Raw genomic sequence first — 16,475 nt, forward strand, 5'->3', positions numbered from 1 at the left:
ACTGGTGGATTAAAAATAAGTTTACCACATTCATATACTATTTACTTTCCCAGCAGTAGGGCAAAATACCCACCACCTGAAACTTAAAGGAGGAGAGATTTATTTGGTTCATGGTTTCAGTGGATTCAGCCCATGTTTGGCTGGCTCCAAGGCAGAAATGGTATGGTATAAAGGCATAGCAGAGGATAACTGCTCACCCAATCGCTGTCAGGAAGCGCGGGGGGTTGGGGGAAGGAATCGGCGGAGCTAGAGACAAGAATAAACCCCTCCCAATCTTGTCCTCAATGATGCATCTTCAGTCAGGCCCTGCTTCCCAACGGCACATTCAACTATGAACTTATCAATGGTTTGATCCACTGATGCATATAGCACTCCCATGAGGCAGTCACCTTCCATAAGACCCACCTCTGAATATGTAGACCTTGGGGAACATGGAGATCTCAACCATAAGAGTTCAAAATACTTTCTTCTCTTTTTTAAAAAACTGTTATGGCTTGTTTCTAGATGTCCTCCCAAAGCTTCATGCATTCATGGGGGGCTTTACAGAGCTGGCTGGATCTAGGGTGTGTGATACTGGGATTAAGTGTCCACTGATTGGTACTAGCATGGTCCTGGGTGTGGCTGAGTGGATTTACTGAAGACAAAAGCCCCACCCTGGGTAGAGTGGAACCACCCAAAAGGCTGATGCCTGAGTGGGGTAAAAGAAAAAGGCAGGCTTGCTGCTTGCTGTTTTGCTGCCTTCCTACCTACTCTGCATGGACTGTTTCTCCTCGGCAATGCCCCTCTGCCATGCTGCCCTGCCTCAGAGCCAGCCAACTAGGGACTGAAACCTCTACAAATTGTGAGCCAAAAGAAACCTTTCCTCTTTTAACTGGAGGATGTTAAGTATGTCGTCTCAGCAACAAGAAAAGTAAGACAAACAGACAGTACATTACTGTTATCTAAGGCACCTACCATGCAAGAACACACAAGCACTTCTTATTCCCACCCAACCATAACATAGTTCCCACTGAACAAATGAATGTTTTCACTGTAAGTAAAAGATAAATATCTGAGAAGACAGATATGTTTATCCTGATGTAGTCATTAAGTAATGCATACATGTATCCAAACATCACATAGAACCCCAGAAATATATACAGTCTCATGTTTCATGCATAAAACAAAATGTAAATAGGCTTTTTTAAACAATGAATTTAATTGAATTTTTTAAATGAATTGATTTTTGGCTCTCTAGATGTACTTACAAACTTGCACTATTTACAAAGAAAAACCAGATTTTTCACCTTAAACAGCAAAAATTACATTGTCCCAGTACAAACCTGTTGTTCACTTATCAATCCTTATGATCATATCAAAGGCGAACTTCTCATATATATTTTCTGTTTGGTAAAAAAAAAATCTCACTGTTGATTTGGCAGGTGAAAAGCATGATGGCTAATATAAATAGTATAGAAAACTTATATCCTGGGTAAATATGCAAGGTAATAAAATACCTACTTCAACTACCATGCCAGAATTCACCATCTGAATTTTTTTAACTCTTTCAAGGCACTCAGCTTGGTACATATACCAACTTATTTTCACAGGTAATGCTGTCTTTTCTCAGAATATCTCTGAAGCCTCTCTTTCTGAATCATTTTGAGGCCCAGAACACTTACTTTTTAATTTTGTTTTGTTTTCTGAGACAGGGTCTCACTATGTACTTCAGGCTGGCCTTGACCTCTCTGTAGTCCAGGCTTTCCCTGAACTCCTCCTGGTGATCCTCCTGCCTCAGCCTCCAGACTGCTAGGATGGATTACGGCTAAGTGCCACCATGTGCAACTGGTACATTCACTTTTAAGCAGCTTTTGGATAACAGATCAGCACCATGGAAAAGTTTTTACTTTTGTGTCACTTTTTAAATTTAAACTATATTTACTTTTAACATGTATTAAAACATAAAAATTTATATATATGAACTGTCCACATTGTAGAATGATTAAATCAGTTAAATATATCTTCTCATAAATTTATAATTTTTCTTATATGGTGAAAACATTCGAAAGCTTTTCTTCCAGCTTTTTGAGAGGCGCAACACCTAATACAATACCTAATAGCTATCTACAGTACCCCCGCTATGACAGCACACCAGAACTTCTTACCCCGATTCAACTGAGCTTCCTGAAATAGATGTTCAAGATGGATAATATATTTAGTGCTGCTCCAACACCAGACAGTAAGACTATGAGATATTAAAAATATTATCTTAGTGTACCTTATAAACTGAGCCTGAGGCTATGTTGAATTTTAAAATTAGCTGAGGTAAAAACAGCTGCATAGCAACAAAAGCAGATGTTTCCCTTTCTCATATTTTTCCTTTACCTTCTTTCCTTGCCACTATTCCCCCGCCACACACACTTTCCCCTTCTCCTTCCACTTTGAACCTTTTCTTCCAATTTCACTTCATCTGTTATACATTGTGGGACTCATTTACACTTTCAGTTTCTCACACCAGAGAAATTATTTAGTATTTGCACATGTGTGTCCTATTTATTTCACTTTAGAGTATGGCCTCAATTTGCATCTATTTAGATTTAAATTTCTCTAGTTTCTCATTCTTGATGGTTGAGTAGTACTCCAACTTTTTGCCTTTTTATACCATTTTATTCTTTTCTTTTTTGCGGGGGTTGAGATAGGATCTCACTATGTAGTTGAGGCTGACCTGGAACTCACTATGCAGCCCAAGCTGGTCTTCAACTCAGAGTGATTCTCCTGGCTCAGCCTCCCAAGTAATGGGATGACAGGCATGCAACATCATGTGTGTTTTTTTTTTTTTTTTTTTTTTTTTTTTTTTTTTTTGTGGTACTGGGGATCAAACTCAGGCCCTTGTGCTTGCAAGGCAGGCAGCAGAACCACTGAGCCAAATCCCCAGCCACTTTATTCTTTTCTTATGTCTTGAATAAAATATTTTTTCATTGAGTTTATTGGTACTTTTTATGTATACAGTACAGTTACATTCATCATTGGGATCTTGTACCCTTACATGACAGACCTTGGTTCTTATTTTTTCCCCATTTCTCTGCCCTCCCTTCACCACCTCCACCCTTCACTATTTACAGAGACTTTGTTTCCATTTTTTCCTTCTCTCATATTTTTTCTTTTTCCTTCTTTCCTTTCCCCTACAATTCCCACTTCCCCTACAATTTCGGCCCTTTTCTTCCTATTTCACATTATTGGTTATACAATTTGAATCTTATTTGCACTTTTAGTTTTTCACACCAGAGAAACTATTCAGTATTTAAAAATGTGTGAACTATCTATTTCACTTAAGAGCATGGCCTCATATAATAATTCCCAATTTGAAACTATACTACAAAGCCACTGCGATAAAAACAGCATGGTACTGGCAAAGAAACAGGCCTGAGGATCACTGGAACAGATTAGAAGACACAAAAACAACTCCAGATGTACTCAGCTACCTCATCTTTGACAAAGAAGCTGACCATCCCACTGGAGGAAATATAGCCTCTTCAATAAATGGTGTTGGAAAAACTGGATCTCAACCTACCAAAGAGTAAAACTAGACCCTTATCTTTCATCATGCACTAAATTAAAATCCAAGTGGATTAAAGATCTAAATATTAAAACAGAAGCACTAAACTTGCTGGAAGATAAGTTAGGCAGAACTCTGGAAGACATTGGCATAGGAAAACTTTATGAACAAATCCTCAGTAGCATGGGAACTAGCAGAAAGAATCAACAACTGGGATCTCATCTTATTCAAAAGCTTCTGCACTGCAAAAGAAACCATCAACAGAACTAAGAGACAATCTACAATGTGGGAAAAAATTTTTACCAGCTGCTCCTCAGACAAAGGACTATTATCTAGAATATATAAGGAACTCAAAACAATCAGCCCCCCACCAAATATAAGGACCCGATTCAAAAATGGGCATCTGAAATGAACAGACATCTCTCAGACAAAGAAGTAAAAGCAGCAAGTAAATATATGAAAAAATGTTCCACATCACTGGTCATTTGAGAGATGCAGATGAAAACAACACTGAGATTCCACCTCACCCCACAAAGAATGGCTGCTATCAAGAAATCAACCAATAACAAATGTTGGCGGTGTTGTGGGGAGAAAGGAACCCTTCTCCATTGTTGGTGGGAGTGCAGACTGGTGCAATGACTATGGAAATCAATATGCAGATACCTCAAAGAGCTGGGACTAGAGGTTCCATTTGACCCAGCCATAGCTCTGCTGGGTATCTTTCCAAAAGAATTAAAAGAATCATATCACAGTGACATATGCACACCTATGTTTATAGCAGCACAGAGTTTGTAATAGCTAAAACTTGGAAACAGCCCATTTGCCCATCCATTGGAAACTGGATAAAGAAGATGTGGTTTTTCTATAAAATGGAATATGACTCAGCCATAAAGAATAAGAAATTAGAATCATTCATAGAGAAATGGATATATATTGAGGATATACTCTTAAGTGAAATAAATAAGTCACATGTGTAAATACCGAATAGTTTATCTGGTGCAAAAAACTATAATAGTACAAAAGATCCTAATGGGATAATTAACAATGTGAAATAGGAAGAAAGGGCTAAAGGTGTAGGGAAAGTGGGAATGGTAGGGAAAAGGGAATAAGGGAAAAGAAAAAAATATGAGAAAATGAAAAAATGAAAAAAAAAAAGAGTATGGCCTCAGCTGGGGATTTAGCCCAGTAGTCCCAGTGCCTGCCTCGCAAATGCAAGGACCTGAGCTGGATCCCCAGTACAAAAAAAAAAAAAAGAGTATGGCCTCAATATGCATCTGTTTTCCTATGAATGACTCTAGTTTTTCATGCTTTATGGCTGAGTAGTACTCCATTTTATAGAAAAACCACATCTTCTTTATCCAGTCTACAAGTGATAGGCAAATGGGCTCTTTCCAAGTTTTAGCTATTAAAAAATGTGCCACTATAAACATGGGTGAGCATATATCACTGTGATATGATTCTTTTAATTCTTTTGGAAAGATACCCAGCAGAGCTATGGCTTGTTCAAATGGAACCTGAAGAACAATGTCGGGGAAGAAGAGATTGAATGGGAAAAAGCAGAAAGAAAACAGGAAGAATGTGAAGAGTGGGAAATATAAAATTTAAAAATTAAAATTAAAAATAAGAGGAAAAGAAAGAAAAAAATTTGAAGAGCCTCCTTTAGATTATATCTCTGCTATCACAATAGACAATGTGGGCAGAAATGTGCAGAACTAAGTTGCTTAGTCTCAGCTAGCCGATGGCAGACCCCTGAGATTCAGGCTGGATTCTGGCTACAAGGCCCAAGTTGAGCTCCTAAACTCCTGCAGGGTTAAACTCTGCCAGGTTCTATGGCATATTCCAGCTGCCCTTCCCCTGAAGATAGTCCAGGTTCTGATGGAAGGCGGTGAACCCTTCAACTTACCAACTACGGAGGTCTAGCATGCCTTGACTGCAGTTGCTCACTTCCAATCTATCTTCTGGAGCTCAGTACAATACCCTTTATGACCACCTGTACCCATTGCACTGTGGATTCAGGAACTGGCACAACCAGAAGGCCCGAGAGCATGGGAATGGGGGTGGATGCTGAAGGGGCACCCGCTCAGCTGGGCAGTCCTCACTGGTCTGCTCCGATGAAGGCCCAGGGCGGGGAGGAGCTATTCCATTTTCTTTTTTTTTTAATCATCTTTACCCATTCACCAGTTGATGAGTATTTGGGCTGCTCCCAAGATTTAGCTATTACAAACCATGCTACTATAAACATGGGTGCACAGGTATTGCTGTGGTATGATTCTTTTCATTCTTTTGGAAAAATACCCAAGGAAATACCTATGTCAAATAGGACCTCTAGTCATAGTTTTTTGGGATCTCCATATTGATTCCCACAGTGGTTGCACCAGTCTACACTCCCACCAGCAGTGAAGGGTTTTCCCCACTAGCATTTGTTATTGATTGACTTCATGATAGCAGCCATTCTTTCTAAACTGAGGTGGGATCTCAGTGATGTTTCATGTGCATCTCTCGGCTGAACGATGATGCTGAACAGGTTTTCATATATTTCTTTGCTTTCCCTACTTCTTTGTCTAAGAAATGTCTGTTCATTTCCAATCCCCATTTTTGGACTGGATCTTTAAATTTGGGAGATCTGATTTTTGTAAGTTCTTTATATAGTCTAGATAGTAGACCTTTGTCTGAGGAACAGCTGGTAAAAAATTTTGTCCCACATTATGGGCTGTCTCTTCACTCTGCTGCTGTTCAGAAATTTTTTAATAAAATGAGATCCCAGTTATTGATTCCAAAAGCAGATCTTTGAAGGGCAGCTCTCCTCTTGTTCATTAGTTTAGGTACCATTGTATTTTGCTTTTTGCTAATGACTCACTTAAAATATCTAAAGAAATTTTCAGAAGATATTTTTTCTCTCTGAGCTATTTAAGACATTTTTTAAAGATTTGTTTGGCAAGTAGGCTTGGTCACTATGCAAAGAAGGTAAATGTTTTATGGGGGAAATGCTAGGATATAATCACTGGAATTTTATTAGCTTTGGATCAGGTTTCTTTCCTTAGTCTCATAAAGTATAAAAATTTTTAAATTTGAAGCCCGTTATTAAATTCCTTCAAAGCTTACCGACTAGTATATTACAAGTATTATAATAATTTCTAAATTATTCCTCAAAAAATTACTGAACATGTTTGCCAAATTCTCCCATTTAGGAATTGTTGTTCAATATTTCTCATTCACATTGTAGGGGTTATACCCATTTCTTCAGTTTATGCAGTATTGTTGATAAAAAACTGTATGAATCTAGGTATATTCACAGTATGAACATTATGAAATGAATTCCAAACAAGCTAATATATCTGTCACTGTGAAAAGTTATTTTTTTGTGGTATAACATTTAAGATCTAGGAAATTTCAAGTATATATACATTAACTATGATCACTGTACAGTAGGCCTGCAGAATTTATTTCACTTATAACTGCAATTTTTACCCTTTGACCAGGCAAATATTTATTCAATGGATTGGAGAGGCAGAGCCAAGAAACGGGATGTGCAGTGGCCTTCGAGTTAAGGAGTCTAGATAAGGAGTATTATTTTGAGACATTACTGATCTTTTATTCTTCCATCTCAATTTATTCTTCCATCAGTAATGCTTATCACCCTCTTAAGGCTGTGGGAATTATGTGAAGTGACTTGAAAACCCTATAGAATCAGGACATAGCAGAAGAAAGATCCCCAGAGCTCTGAATGGGGAAGTCTGAAAATACTACATGGAGCAATATTTAGAGTTTAGGTCCCTTAGCATCTAGGTGCTCAACCTTTCCCTCTGCTCTAAGCCTCTCTGAAAACTGCTCAAATTCTGGATGAACTAGAGGACCGCTAAGAGTAGTCAGTTCAAATGGTCACAGCCAGGAATCCAGAGACATCAAGGATTTCTGAAATTGTAATTATAATCAATGATCAAAGTCAACACTGCCACTGTAAACTCAGGCTACTAACTGCAGAGATGTATGCCATGGGCTATAGCTTAATTTGTCCACATCTGTATTTTTTTTTTAATCTGGAAAGATGGTTGAAAGGTTTATAGACAGGTGGCAATCCAATCTGTGAGGCGGGATTTTTTTTTTCTTCCTGCTTGCTTATTTTTGTTTTCTAATTTTTCTAAAATAAATACATAAGACAGTGATAACTTTAATTTTCATATTGATAAAATATTCTGTGCAAGTAAGATCACTATGCAGAAATAAAACCAAGTAATAGTTCTACTGCCTCTATCTACTTGTTCTTTAATGAGCTGCACTAAACTGTCTGGCACCTGAGGTTCTAAGCAGCACACAAATTTTCAGATCAGTCAGGTGTTCACACAAAAGATGATTAAAAGACTTATCCATTATGTGGAATTAAAGGTCATTAATTCTTCTGCAACTGGAAGGACAATGCAAATAAAGTACACAGCTTGCCCTGCTCTCCTCATTCGTACCTGTCTGAACCAATTAAAAATAGATTTTTTCCATTGTTCTGTACTCAGAAAAATTAAGGCTTTTGTTTGTTTTCTTTGTACTATCAAGAAGTAGCATGCACTAAAGGTTGCCAACCTTGAAAATGGTGCATTGAAATCTTGGAAACTGTGGGGTTGGATTTAGTTTTTCATTTTTCCAACCTTATTGCCATTGTTCAATGCTAAAAAATACTCAGAAGAGTACAAAGAATGAAGGACCACAGCCATTTCCAATAATGTACAGGACAGTAGAAATCTCAATGAGTTTTTGAAAGGTCACAATGGAAAAGAAGTACTTTTGAGTGAATTACTGTGAAAAGGAAACGCAGTATGTGAGAACTTCTGTTTGACAGTTTAAGACTGGAAAATTATAAGGTATCCATGTTGTTTCTTAAGGTATTCATTTTCTTCAAATTAGACATTGCTTCAAATACTCTTTTTAAATGTCACTGCCTGGAGGTATGCATTTTCAGGGGGTAAAAAGCACAGAAAAATGTGGTCTGGCATTATTGCTGGTCTAATGGTGTCCATTAGCTTACAATCCAGAATTTAATGAAAAGGGTTTTAGAAAAACTGTCAGGGCAGCATGGTGAGAGAGGAGGTGGAAGGGTAGGTGGAGAAGACAGAAGAACAAATGGGACATGCTGCTTCTTGATATTATTTTAGCAGATTTTCCAAAAGAAATTATTTTAGCTCACTCTCAGCTTTCAAGTCATCATTTGGGAAATATATGCTGTTTCTGAATGTAGCTCAGAGCTTTAGACTAATAGATCGCTCCAGATATTAGAGCAAAATAAAAATATCTTGAATACTGTAAATATCATCTATAAAGCTGGTGTTTTTCAGGACACCTAATCCAAGAGCTCTGGTCCAGGCCAGCCTGGTAGGCAGAACTCTGGTCCCCAAGACCTTTGCCCCTAGAGTTACTCCTGTGAATATGTGATATGACCTGTTACATAATTGCACAGCAAATGAATTTAAGCCTGTTGGTCATTTGACCTTAAAATAGGGAGAGTATCCTTTTTAACCAGATGAATTCAATCTAATCACATGAGCCTTTAGAAGCAGGTATCTTTCTCCAGTCAGTGGCAGAAAAGGAAGTCAGAGATTCAAAGAGTGAGAAGGGTTTGATATTCTATTTTGGGATTGAAGTAAAAAGGAGCCATGTGTCAAGTAAATAAAGATCTCAGGCCCAGGATTTAGCTCAGTGGTTCCGGAGCCTGCTTTGCAAGTGTAGGGACCCAAGTTCAACTCCTGGTACCAAAAAAATTTTAAAATAAGTAAATAAATAAATATCTCAGTCCTACAATGGTAAGGAACTGACCACAGCCACAACCTGCACCAGCTTGATGGTGGATTTTTTTTCCAGATGTTCTAGATAAATACTCTGCATAGCAAACATCTTGCTTTCAGCCTTGTGAGACTCTTAAGTAGAGGAGGCCACTGGACTAAGCTTTACCTAAATGTCTGAGCCCCACAACCATGAGATAATAGATGAATATGAATTTACATAATCTATTAGACAAACCATAGAAAACAATGCCGTACAGTGGACAAGGGGCGAAATTAGTCACAGGGTCAATCCCAGGTTGCGTGAGTGTTGAGCCCACACCCTTAGACATTGCAACACCGTTAACCATACTCCCACCAAGTGGGTGGGCACACACTATCATCCATGTCACTGCCCACAGGTGCCCCTCTGTGACAGCGTCACTGTCCCCTCTCACGTGGCCAAAGGCATCAGTGCAGCTGACTCCTCAGGCAGCCCACAGTGCCCACACCTGAGATACAGCCCATGTTCATGAGCTCCAAGTCTCTGTCTTTGGTTGCCTGGGCAGCCTCGTGCCCTGAGTGCTGGCCTATTTGGCATGCCCCTGTTCGGTGGTTGCTATGAAGGGTGGGGAGTGTTCTGGGCCCTCCAGCCAGCCTGGGTATTGAACATCTTTGGATTAGGCAATATTTCAGTCTGCGAAACACAGAGGAAAGAATACGGGCTCCCATACCCCCTATTCAGGCTCAAATCTGAACTCCAAGCTTCATTATCTGTGGGAATTGGACAGGTTGCCTAATATGCCTGAGACTGTTGCTACCTATAAAAGAAAGGCAAAAGTGGTTCTTCTTCAAAAAGCCTGGGAACATTAAATGAAATGCACATAAACTGCTCAGTGTGGTCACTGGCACGTAATAAATGCAGAAATACACTATTTTTGTTATTTTATTTCTACTACTCATCTTTATGAATAGAATATCACTCTGCCTTTTCCCATAATTCAGTTAGTTTCCCCAGAGAAAACTCACTCCCTACTATCTTAAAATGTATTTCATCTTTCCTTTGTTTCAGTGGTTCCCAATTTTACTTGATTTTAAGAAACACTGAAGGTACCTGTTAAAAGTATGAAATCACAAGTCCAGTTTCTATAGCTCCTGTTTTAAGAGGTCTGGGGTAGGCGCCAGAGACCTGCATTTTTATTGAGGGTTCCCCAGTAACACAGTAGAGTGTGTGCAATTCTAGGTATTTGTTGCACTAATGCTAGTTGTACAGTAGAACAATGGGCCAGAATGTCAAGGAAACTTCTGGCTCCATGGGCAAAGACCCAAGATGGCCATATTTCATAAAGAAGGGCTGAGGGTAAGTTTACAGCAGCAAATGCATGTTCACGTCTTAGGAGAGTGTTTCCTCCACAAGGCTCTCTGTCACTCAAAGTGGCTTCTAAGTCAACATCATATCAGAAAGGCTGTAAACCAACAAAACATTAGCTAGGCAAGGGTGTCTGGCACAAAGTAAACACTTTAAAAATAGCTTCTGGTTTGCATAAACCTTGATCAGATGTACACAACTGAGTGACAGGCTAGTGGTGTCTGCTGCAGTCTCTTGGCTGATGAGGTGAATAAAAAATTTCACATTGGTATACACTGTAAACATCCAGGGTTAGCCAGATGTAGACTTATGCAAAACTAATTAAACTTAAGCTCTACCAAGGTATTCCCAAGTATATTTTTATAAAATTTGCGAAAAGAAGATATTTCTGAACTCCTTTCCCAAAATTCAGTAAGTTTCAAGGTCCACAAAACCAAAATTTACCACCACAGCATTTCAAAGGTCACCTGTAGGCTCCCAATAGCCCCGGGGAAGTAGGATGCGCCCAACAGCCACACCTTCCTCTCACAGCCAGGAGTTAAATTCCAAGGAATTAACAGATCAAAACTCCACTTTCTTGCCCTATCCTGAAGCAGGGAGGAGTCCAGAAGGACCCTCCACCAGCCCTGCAAATCATGCAGATGATCCCTTTTCATTTCTCTGGGGCTTGAGATTTCTCACTCCAAATTCCTTCTCCAAGTATTAATCCCATTCAACCCAGCCTGAGCTCCTTCACTTCCCTTCAAATCAGTGACTACGCTGCTAGCCATGAGCAGCAAGTGGCAGTCAAAAGCTCCAATGCCTTTTGCACAACTCCCGCTCTACAAACACTCCATGATTTAATTTGAAATATTTGTTTAATGTAATTTGTAGATGTTAGCTATTGGACTAGGATCATTCATAGAAATAGCATGTAATTTGCTGCTGTTTCTCCATTTTTTATTACTGCATAATTAAAACCTACTGTTAGCTAGCACTGTGGAAAAATGTGGGTGTTATGCAGAGTGCATTTTCATTCCCTTCACAACCAACAACCCTTCTCCCAGCCACCCTGCATCTCGGTAGTGATATGGGTGCACAATTCTCAGACTCCATTTGGCAGCTAAAATCTATAGTCTTCCAAAGAATCTATACCCCCATTCCCCACAGGTCCATGCTGATGTTCCAGGGTGAAGAACTGTGAACTGAGAGCTGTGGCCTTGGGGATGCAGGGTGGGAGTGTGAGCAGGAAGATGAAAGGGAACTCAGAGGTCAGGATGAGTCTTCATCTGCTACCTGTATTCTTTGCAGCCATAGGGACCAATGACTCTATTCCAAAGACAAGACACAAGACAGCAGCTCTCCTCTTGCTCACAGGGAAAGAGCATTCAAGTGGGTAATGGGAAAAAATAAAAAGCATTTCAGATTCTAGTAGGAGAGCTGCCATCCCATTCTATAGGTCCTTGTTGTCAACAAACTTATTACTGCAATGCTTTATACTGGAGGGGTATATCGATGGATGATATAAAATTACTGTCTTCATTTCAGCAGGATATGAGTAACTACATTTCACCATCACAGGTTTTACTAGTGAGATGACAAACTATTTGATATGATGGAATGAATGTTGGAAAATCTGAATCAGAGAGGCCACATTTCAAATCCTAATTTTGCAGTGTACTCTAACACATTGGTAAAAGCTACTTTATCAAGAACTATGATTTCTTTATCTCAAAATAGCAACAAATACTCCCCTCCCTCAAGCTGAGAGTCTCCATGGCTGCAAAGAGGGGCAACTGTTGGAAGCATCCAGCTCCCACTGCAGTCCGATCGGTACCAATTCCTGCTTTGGAGAAATGCAGTGGGGAATCCAGTAAAGAAAATTATAAATGACATATGTCAAGTACCTCGCAAAGTGGCAGCATCTGATAGGCATGTGATAAATGGTAGATGTCATCATTGACAACTATCAGGGAAACGCCATTTTTTCACGTCCCTCAACTATTTCAAGAACCACAGAACTCCACTCTCCTCACTAAGCTTTGTCAGAGTTTCCCAAGAAGGCTTTCTCCAACATAGAGCCGATCTGCTCCCATTCAGGAGAAGTTCTACCTCTCAGGCGTAGTCTACGGGTACTGGGATGTGTTCTGCACCCCTCTCCAGCTCACTGCCCGGTGCCTCCCCCATAACCTCCCTCTGCTCCTATCAGAGCCAGCTTCCTATCACACTGTGCTTCTTCTTGCCTCCTGGTTGTGGACACTGTGCCTTCTCAATCCAGCCAAGTCTGTTAGCTCAAATCCCGCTGAACTCCACACTCCAGCCACCTTCACATCCCACCCAACTCAGTAAGACTGCTCTGTCTCCTATCTGGCCCCTTCCAATGCATCCTCCAATGGCATCCAGCCCGATCTTACACATAAATCCTGAGTTAGACAGGGCTCTGTAGTGGAACAGAATCAACATAAAATACATATAAAAATATAAAAAGGGCTTTAAAAGGCAGGCTTACATCACCAGCAGAAGAGCCACAGTGACCATCTGTGGGATCAGAGGCTAAAGAACCCCAAAATGGCCTTCTACTCACTGGAGAGCTGGAAAATCCAGTCGTGGTTAAAGCCTGAAGGCCGGGAAACTCACTGCAGTCACTGATGTTGGTCCCTTGGAGGGCTGAAGAATCTAGAGTGCAAGGTTAAAGAAACTGGGGACTAACATGCAAAGGCAATGGGGACACCAGGGCTTCTCCAAAGTGGGAGCACATCCTTCTCCTTTCTCTTTATATTCTATCCAGGCTCTAAGCTTATTGGCCACTGCCACCCACATCTGGGGTGGATCTTCCCCCCTCAGTTTGCTGGCCTCCCTGCCAATCACCCACAGATGTACCCAGAACTTTATTAGTTGCTAGGCAATTTTTATTCAAGTCAAATGGACATAACACAATCAACTATCACAAATTCCCTCGTGGCACTCCCTTTCCTAGAGCCTGCGGTGACTTTCTTCTGTTCATACAACCCTGTTGTAGCCTCAAGGCTCTCCTGATCTAACCCTTCACACACCCCCTGCTGCTATGGCTCCTGGAATCCCAAGTCCTTTCCCCCTTCACCAGCATGAGCTGCACAGAAAGCTCCCACATCTGTCTTCTGCAGGCTCCACTGACCCACTGAATCTCCTAGCTCAGCTCCAGACCAATTTTATTGGGAGCCCCCTCCTAATTCCCCCAAACAAAACCATGGCCCTGTCATTTTCCCTCATGATAACCTGTTCTTGTTTATTATAATCCGTAATTGCTTCTTTATGGATTATGTATTTATGTTTTTTACCTTATGACCTTATTTGTCTTGCAGGGGCAGAAGGGTATGATACCTTTTTTCCCCCATGCCGAGAGTCATGAACAGAATTACTACAACAACAAAAAAAAAATGAGTTAGCAAGATAAAAAGCATGGCCAGCTTATTAATCAAAGCCTTACATGACGCAAGTATCTTTGGAACTAAACATTCAAAGACACAGAAGAAGCTGTCTATTTTTAAGCCTAGGTTCGATAAAGCATGAGCAGTTGCATAGAGATGTACTTGAAAAAACAGGGAATGGTCTCATGTAACAGACCAAAAGGGGACCCAACAAAGTAACAAAGTTGTCTGTCAGATTCTTCTTAACTTCTGTGTGTCATTCATTTCTCCTCGATATAAAACAGGAACCCTCCTAGAATAAGAGTCTTGTCACCTAACATTGGACAAGGTAGGCCAGAGAACTTCTCATGGCCAGCTCTTACACAGAAAGGTGGGAATGCTTAGAGTAATATCTCTAGGTTTAATAAACGGGCTTGGACAAACAAGGTACTAGTCTCCCTGACCCACCTGGGGAACAGGAATTCTCATTTCTGTGGCCTGTCTTGGTGAAGAAAAACTAAAATGGACAAAATGGCAGAAAGTCAGAAAGAGGTCTTGCTTCTGAGGCTCCTCCAATGGCCTTCAGTTCTAAATCCTCAGTACACAAAAGATTTTTGGGCTCCAACACTCTCCTGATTGTAAACCCCACAAAGACGGGGCCTTTGCCCCAAGTAGAAAACTCAGAGCCCTGCTCTTTGTGCTTTAATGTGTACTGGCCAGGCTGAGGCCAGTGTCTTTCAAGCAGATGCCTCTGTAAAACTCTTCTGAAGCCCTGTCTCTCCTCCTACACCACACTTCCGTGAGAGCTCAGGTCTTCAGCACATATCAGGTGAGACCTGCTTTGTAGCACTTTGTTTATCTCTCCCCACAAGAAAGTTAGCATTCTGACTCTAGGGCTACTGCTCTATGTGTCGCCTGTGTAGCAAACCACTTCCTCTCCACTCTCATGTCCAGCATAAAGAAAATTCTTAAAAGCAATGTCTTCCTAAACCTGTAGATAAAATACAAACAGCACAGCTGCCATGTTGCCAAATTCAACCAAGGCTTCTTTGTTGCTTCAGAGCAGACAAGATAATAGTGAGGGATACGGCGGGTGCAGGTTTACCAGGGGGAAGGTTACTGGAGACATCCAGAGGAAATGAAGGTAATACAGATGAGAGGGCTGGAGATGCAACAAAGCAACAGAGAGAAATGAAATGTCAAGCAGGGATCTGACCTGCAAAAGTGAACAGACGGCGAGCACCAGGATGCAGGACCTTGTGAGGAAGGGTGGAATGAAGCATTAGGTAGGAACATTTTTTAAGTAACAGTACCTGTGAGTGACTCCAGGGCAAGGAGTCTCAACAGTCTTCCTTGGAGGAGTCATCTAACTCACGTACCTATGTACACGGGGGGACAGCTCATTATCCAAAAGTCAGGTTTGCCTGTAAAAGGCAGTGATGTGAGAACGACAGGTACTTAACCTGCCCTGCCTGTGAAGCGTTCCTCCACCTCTGACCCCTCTCGGCACCCTAAGACCCTAAGACCAACAAAGTGGTCCAACGAAACAAAGATGTGGCTGCGCTTTCAAAGGATATAAGGACAAAATAATGTTCTCACTAGTGCACTTGAGTGAACTAACAAAGGAATAGTTAATAGATTTTAAGGTAATTATTATTTCTAGCTACCTTCAGATACATCATCTCTCACCTCCACAGTGGACCTACAAAGTCAGGAAAATTGATTCACAGAAACTTGCTTTTCTGGCCTTGTACAGCCCCAGTGACAGCTCATGAATTTGGCCCCACGACTGCAGGACTCCCCGGCCAACCTTCTTTTATTTAACCCTAGTAAGTTTCTTTGACTAAGCAACAGTTCAGCACTGACCCCCACATGCAAAACGGGCACTTCTAGGTGTTAAAAACACAGAAGGAGAGGCCTCTGACCACATAACAGAACTAAATAGGCAGCCTCTGCTGAGATCAAAACCACAACCCTGTCCATCTTTGATCATTCTGTCATTGTACTGTTTAAGGCAGACAAACCTTTCTATCAAATGGATGCAAAGCGTTTTCTTTCCCTTCGTATTGGGTAGGATGCTCGTTTATTAAAAGACCTCAGCCTTTCATAATGAACCACTAGAGAGACAAGTGATGCTTTATCAGTAAACAAAAAAGCTCTTACAGAATTTGCGCAGGACTTGAGAAGTGGGGAGTAGGTGCTGGAAATCTACCTTGGAGAAGTGCAGAACCAGCTCCCAGGTCCCGGTCCTCGGGAATGGAGGTGCCTTGGGCGACTTTGCCACGTGCTCACACTGCCACCTGCTGGACACCGCGCTCCTTGGCTTCCCCTAACTCCTGCCCACCCGGACACCCTATTACCTCCTTGTCACATTCTGAGGTGTCCTTCTCAAGAGGAATTTTTATTTTCAACCACTCTTCTCAGTCTATGCTAAAAAAAGGCAGACAGGAAGCCACGCATGC

Source organism: Fukomys damarensis, unplaced genomic scaffold, assembly GCF_012274545.1.
Source record: "Fukomys damarensis isolate Sample0158 unplaced genomic scaffold, DMR_v1.0_HiC HiC_scaffold_2, whole genome shotgun sequence".
Lineage (NCBI taxonomy): Eukaryota > Metazoa > Chordata > Mammalia > Rodentia > Bathyergidae > Fukomys > Fukomys damarensis.